We start from the raw sequence: 7,497 nt of genomic DNA, 5'->3' as shown, positions 1-7,497 counted from the left end.
CTGCCTCGGGCCCCGGCGGGCCGCGCGGGCGGCGAGGAGGAGCGAGGGGGGCGGCAAGCCACGTGGTGGCGCGGGGTAGGCTGTGGGTTGTGGCCTATGATTGGTCGGAGTGAGGTGGCTGGAGGCGGTGGACGCGTTCGGCGGCGGGACGGACATGTCCGGCTGCGGGAGGAGGAAGATGGCTAGGGTTTCGCCTAAAATTTTGGGGAAGAAGTGTTTATATAGGTATAGGGAGCTAGGAGAGTCCAAATGATGTGCGGTTTTCGCCCACACGATCGTGATCCAATGACGGGGGTTTAGATGGGCTAGTGGGCTGTGTGAAGGGGTGCTGGGCTGCAAGAGAAAAGGGGGATTTCGGTTAACTCGGTTAACCGTTGGGGCATCAAACGACCTCCAAATGGAACGAAATTTGATAGGTGGTCTACCGGTGATGTACCAAGGCCACTTGAAAAATCCCGACCCGTTCCGAGAATGTTTTTCTCCCGCTCGCGCAACAAGATAAGAGGGGTGCCGTGGGTGCATGTGGGAGTGTCGGATTGCGAAATGGGCCACGGGGAAAGAGACCGGATGCAAGTTGTGAAAAACATGCAGATGAAATGCACATGATGACATGGCAAAGTGCACCACACAAGCAAATGACATGGCAACGATGGCAAACAACTAGAAGACACCTAGCGCATCAGATTCGGGGCGTTACACCTGATCCTTGCTTTTATGCTCAAGGACCTCACATTTTCTGATGGCATCCTTGAGCTCTTGCTGCACATCATCCACTCTGGCCTCATGCCGCTGGCTGGCCATTTTCACGCGGCCAGTTCGGTGGCCACCTCTTCAGCTACCACCCATTGCTGCATCGTTTCTGGCTGAGCTCTCCTCAGCTCGGCCTTCAGGTTCTCGACCTCTGTGGCGATAGCTAGAGTAATGTCATTCACATTATGTTTAGGCTAAGCTCGAAAAACTTCATTACCATACGGTTGTAGTAAACATTTCAGTTCAGACTTTCCTTGCATCGCGTCGAAACGCTTGTTCAGGAGATCTAGCTAGTCATTGGAGCTCTTGAGCTTCCAATTCAGGTCGGCCAACTCCTCGGCGTTGGCAGCAGCCACTGAAGACTACACCTGCATATACTACACACATTAGGTTCCCGAGTTATCGATTTCCGATCCTCTATTGGCATTTTTAATCCAGCCAGAGTCTTGGGGGCTAAATCCCAATTTTGCTAACATCTACATTTCAAAGTTATTTGACCCCTTCATGAGTTTTTCAAACTCAATCAGGGCTTGGGGGCTACTGTATATGAGGTTGCATGATCATATAAAAGAAATTCTCCAAGAAACAGGGCATTACATGGCTTACCTTGAAGCCTGTTAGAAAGCCGCTGAAGGCCTCCTTTAGTCCATGGTCCACAGATCGAAGACTTTGCAAAACTGTGCCCATGAGGGCACGGTGCTCCTCAGTGATAGAGGAGCTGGTCAAAGCTTCCTCCATCACATACGGCCACCCAGTCGAGGCCCGCTCTGGAGCAGGCAGGGGTGGTGGAGGCACCTCGGCTCGTCCCTTGGTGGAAGCCGGAATGGTTGGCTCCTAGTGCCTTAGCGGCTCCAGAACCACCTTCGGGGAGAGCTTGGGATGGTCGGTCTTCCCCTCTTTGTTCCCCAGGGCTCTCCCCTCCTGGTCTTCGGCATTGCGTCCTCCCCTTGTGCTCCGCCCAGGACGGTCCCTCCTTGATGGAACCTCCAAGGCCTCCTCGACGACTTAGGGAGGCGAGGCGCATGATCTGGTCCTGCTCTCGTGCTGGTGGAGAGTCCCCCTCCGAGACTCGGTCGGTAGGGAGATTGCATGGCGGGCTGCAATATTAAAAGCAGGCTCGGAATCAATAGCAAGCTTAGTTCGGCTCAGTATGCATGGGTATATCTTAGGGTACATACCTTTGAGCCCGAGGCTTGACCTTGGGGTTCCTTTGAGGGACATCCTCTATGGCCTCGGAGTCGTTGGCAGAAGCCAAGCTGTTGCCGGACAGGGCACCTTGGCCCTTCATTGTCTTTTTGGGGCGGGAGGAGGCTGATCCTCCTCGGCATCTTCGCACGCCGACCTCTTCCTTGTTCGGGAGGAATCACTTTCCTCCTCGTCCTCTCAGTGCTCTTGCTCCCCCTCAAGGGTAGAGGGAGTATGGGTGTCCCCGAATCTAGGGTTCGGGGGTCCTCTGGGACTCAGGCCTTCTCTGGCCTCCCTCTTCTCCTCCTTCTTATTCTCCTTCTTCTCTAGAGCCTTGTATGGCTCCACGGCTAACATGGCCGCTAGTAAGGTTGTCCTGGGGCCCTTGGGCAGCGGGGCGGTGTTGTCGATCCGCTCCGCTTTCTTCAACCAACTCTGCGGATGGAAGAAAAGGGGATTTAAGTACTTAGTCAAAAAGGAATACCCTAACATAAGGGTAAAACTTATCATACCCCGTGAGCGGGATTTGCAGCGTCAAGGCCGATGTCTTCCTCCTCGGTCGGCCACTCCTTTTGTGGCTTTAATAGCACCTTCCACAGCTTGACATGGGAAGTGCGGTAGAAGCTAAGAACGGTGGCGGGGTCTTAGGGCTTATAAGCCCACATGGGGGATGTCCGCTCCTTAAAGGGCAGGAGGCGCCGGTGGAGCATGATCTGAATCACGTAGGTTAGTTCGGCCCCCTGCTCTATTATCCTGGATATCCGGCTCTACAGCAATGTCACCTCCTTGTTTGACCCCCGGTTGAGGCCCTTCATGGTCCACGAGACCAGCCTTGTAGGGGGGCACGGATCTAAAGGCGTGAATTGCCGACCAACCTACGCCTCGTGGCTCTATGATATAGAACCACTCCTTTACCAGATCTTGACAGTTTCGATGAAGGTGCCCTCCGGCCACTCATCTCGGGGGAGTTTGCTAATCACCCCCCCACACACACGCACACACGCACACACACAATCTACCTGCTGGCCGTCGACGATCTTCGACTTGACGTTGAACACTTTCAGCCACAGGTCAAAGTGTGGTCCAACCCGAAGAAAGGCCTCATAGATGAGGATGAAGGCCAAGATATGCAGAAAAGAATTTGGATCGAGATATTGGAAAGCTAACTCGTAGAAAAACATCAACACCATGACGAAGGGTGGAGGGGAATCCCAGTCACCAGGATAAATGAGGGAGTAACACAACCCTCTCCCTTGGCCTCGTTGTAGGGATGAATTGACCTTCATCCGGAGCATGGTGGGCGACATCGGCGGGAAGATAGCCCGTGTTTTTTAGCTCCTAGATGGCGTCCACGATGACGATGGAGGCCTCCCACTTTCCCCTAGACCCAGAATCGGCCCTGGCCGGGTTTAGGAGATGGCTAGAGGAGTTCTTGGAGGATAGGACAGATCTGGGCACTAGAGCTCAGAAGATTGGGAAGGCAATGGCGTGGGGGAAAGAGAGCGTGTCGAGGAAATGGTATATGCTCCCCTTTTATGGGCTACAAAAAGGCCAAGAGTCCTTTTTACTATGTTGCATGCCTCTCCCCTTCCTGATATAATCGTGTCGTTATGTGTGTGTGGGATAGCACAAATAGTTGATCATATCCCTTAAAAACGGGGCATGATCTCCATATTGATGGGACGTGGCAATGGAGAAACCGCCTTGAACCGCGAATCGAGTTTTCGTAACTGGCTTGTGGCTATGGCCGGTCATGACCCTTCAGAAAAAGTTGTCAGATGGGGTACTGTTCACACTTGAATGACTGGCCTTCGGGGCTAAGTCACTTCTATACTTCAGAAGCGATGACGTGGCTGGGTGGATGTGTGGCCAGAAATGATCAAGGCGACTACGGAAGGGAAGAAACTGGTCCATAAAGCCAATGATGTATGTACATACTTCGGCTTCAAAGACTAGTTCGGGGGCCACTAAGGGTGTCCTGGACTAAGAGGTGCTCGGGCTGTCGGCCTATCTGTCATGAGCTGGATTGGTAGGCCACTCTTGATTCATCAATGGAAGGTCGGGCTGTAGGCGACCTTGTGCTATGGAAGGAAATATTTGAAGACTTGACATATCCTCCTAGTCTTAGTAGCAAAATCAACATGTTTATCCTTCGATGATGACCAACCATATGTAACCCTATGTACCCCTGGTGTCTGTATAAACCGGAGGGTTTAACCCGTAGGAGGAGAACCATTGCAATGATACCCACCTAGGGTTTAGTTCATCTGATCTCGTGGTATATCAACTCTATAATTGTCATACACATTCATCAATATAATCAAGCAGTACGTAGGGTTTTACCTCCTCGAGAGGGCCCGAACCTGGGTAAATTGTGTCTCTACATTCTCTGTTACCCATCGATCCAAGATCCACAGTTAGGGACCCCTACTCGAGATCTGCCGATTTTGACACCTACATCTTCTTCTTCACCGACTCCAACTACTATAGATCCAAAGCCTCCAACCTATTTGACGGCAAGCCTTGCCTCTTATGCCCTGCTGATGATGTGGGCCACTTCCTCCTCAGTGGTGGGGTGGACGAGCTCTGGTTCTTCTCTGATGGCCTTCTCCAGCAAACTATCGAACCATTCCTGGACATGGTCTCTAGGCAGATCAACCCAAGTCCCATCAATGCCATGGGCATTACATGCTGGCATCATGCCAATGACTGAGCTCGGCAAAATTGTTGCACAGGAGGATTATAGTTGCTGGCAACTTGAACTTGTCGTCTGTTCTGAACAACTGGTGGCATAGAGATGTGTGCTCCAAGACCTGCGGGTTGTTGTTCAGGCCGAACCTCATGACATCTGCAGCGTTCTAGAAGTCCCGAGCTGGTCTTCCCTTGTTCTGCAGAGGGACGATCCGGTGGTGAAGGAAGTTAGTGCTCACTGACACATCTCCAAGTATCTACAATTTTTTATTGTTCCATGTTGTTATATTATCAATCTTGGATGTTTTATATACATTTACTAGCAACTTCATATCATTTTCTGGGACCAATCTATTAACTTAGTGCCCAGTGCCAGTTGTTGTTTTTTGCTTGTTTTTTACTTTGCAGAATATCAATACCAAACGAAGTCCTAATGCCATGAAACTTTTTGGAGATATTTTTCTGGCAATAAGAGACCATGGAAGCTTCTGGAGGCCACAAGAAGATGGGCTAGTGGGCCACTAGGCACCAGGGCACGCCAGGGCCCTCTGGCGCCCTGGTGGGTAGTGGGGACCACGCGGCTCTGTTTGACCTACCTCCGCCTCTATAAATACTCTAAAACTACAAAACCCTCGATGAGTCGACGAAATACTTTTTCCGCCAGTGCAAGTTCCAGAACCACGAGATCCAATCTAGAGGCCTTCTTCGGCACTCTGCCATAGGGGGCAACAATCATGGATGGGTTTTTCATCATCCTTGTCTCCCCTCCGATGATGCGTGAGTAGTTTACCACAGACCTGGTCCGTAATTAGTAGCTAGCTGGCTCTTTTTTATCTTCAATACAATGTTCTCATTGATGTTCTTGGAGATCTATTTGATGGAACTCTATTTTGCGGTGTGTTAGTTGGGATCCAATGAATTGTGAGTTTATGTTTAGATCTATCCATGAACATCATTTTAGTTATCTCTGAAATCTTTTATGCATGATTATTATAGATTCGTATTTCATCTCCGATTTATTGGTTTGGTTTGGCCTAAATTGATTTATCTTGCCATGGGAGGAGGTGCTTTGTTATACCTTTGATCTTGTAGTGCTCAATCTCAGCGATAGAAAGAGACATGACACACATGTATCTTTCCTATTAAGGGTAAAAAGATGGGATTTATTTCATACATGAGTTTATCTTGTCTACATCATGTCATATTTCTTAATGCAATACTCTCCTTTTCCATGAACTTAATACACTAGATGCATGTTGTATAGCGGTCGATGTGTGGAATAATAGTAGTAGATGCAGTCAGGAGTCAGTCTACTAATCTTGGACGTGATGCCTATATACATGATCATTGCCTTGGATATCATCATAATTATTTGCCCTTCTATCAATTGCCCAACAGTAATTTATTTACTCACTGTATGCTATTTTCTTGAGAGAAGCCTCTAGTGACAACTATGGCCCCCAGTCTATATTTTATCATATAAAAATCCTAAAAATACCTTGCTGCAATTTTCTTTTTTTTTTCTGTTTTAGTTTGATCTATTTATGAAAACCCATACAATTTAATCTTTCTCTTGGCCGTTGAGGGATTGACAACCCTCTACATGTTGGGTTGTGAGTATTTGGTGTTTGTGTGCAGGTGATGTTTACATTGTGGTACTTGGTTCTCCTACTGGGTTGATGGTTGCATAACTGAGGGAAATACTTACCTCTACTGTACTGCATCATCCCCTCCTCTTCGGGGAAATCCCAATGCAGCTCACAAGTAGCAGGGAGAATTTCTGGCGCCGTTCCCGGGGAGACATCATCAATATCTATCAAGTACCTACGCATAAATGCTCATCTCCTTGCAATTAATTTATTTGCCATTTGCCTCTCATTTTCATCTCCCCCACTTCCGAAAAGTTTTAAAAAATACAAAAAATACTATTTTATTCGTTTGCCTTTTTCTTGTTTGATCTTCTGTTTGCTTGTAATCTTGTTTGTGTAGTCACTATGTCTCAAGAAAATACTAAATTGTGTGATTTTTCCAATACTAATAATAATGATTTTATTAGTACTCCTATTGCTCCTCTCGCCGCCAGTGCGGGGTCTTGTGATATTAACGTCGCTTTGTTGAATCTTGTTATGAAAGAGCAATTTTCCCGTAATCCTAATGTGAATGTCGCGTCCCATCTAAACACTTTCATAGAATTGTGTGATATGCTGAAGAAAAAGGATGTGGACAATGATATTGTGAAATTAAAATTATTCTCGTTCTCTTTGCGGGACTGTGCAAAATTTTGGTTTTCATCGTTTCTACGAAATAGTATTGATTCTTGGGATAAGTGCAAAGTTGCTTTCATTACTAAGTATTTTCCTCTCGCAAAAATTATTTCCCTTAGAAACCAAATTATGACTTTCAAGCAACTTGTGCATGAACATGTTGCACAATCTTGTGAAAGAATGACATTAATGCTAAGAAATTGTCCTACTCATGGTTTAAATTTATGGATGATTATACAAAAAAATTGATGTGGGATTGAATTTTGTTTCTAGAAATCTTTTCGATTCCGCTGTGGGTGGTACTTTTATGGATATTACTTTGGGTGAAGCCACTAACTTACTTGATAGTATCCTGGCAAATTATTCACACTGGTATACCGAAAGAGCACCTACTAGTAAAAAGGTTAATTCTGTTGAATAAATTAGTACTTTGAGTGAAAAAATTGATGCACTTATGAAATTGGTTGCTAGTAAAAATGCTCCTATTGATCTTAATGATGTGCCTTTGTATATTTTGATTGAGAGAAAAAATGATAAAGTATATGTGAATTTTGTCTCACGAAACAATTTTAATAATAATGGTTATAGGGTTAATTTTAATCCTAGG

This window comes from Triticum aestivum, chromosome 7B (genome assembly GCF_018294505.1).
Source record: "Triticum aestivum cultivar Chinese Spring chromosome 7B, IWGSC CS RefSeq v2.1, whole genome shotgun sequence".
NCBI classification, from domain to species: Eukaryota; Viridiplantae; Streptophyta; class Magnoliopsida; order Poales; family Poaceae; genus Triticum; species Triticum aestivum.
This window is presented reverse-complemented; position numbering follows the sequence as displayed.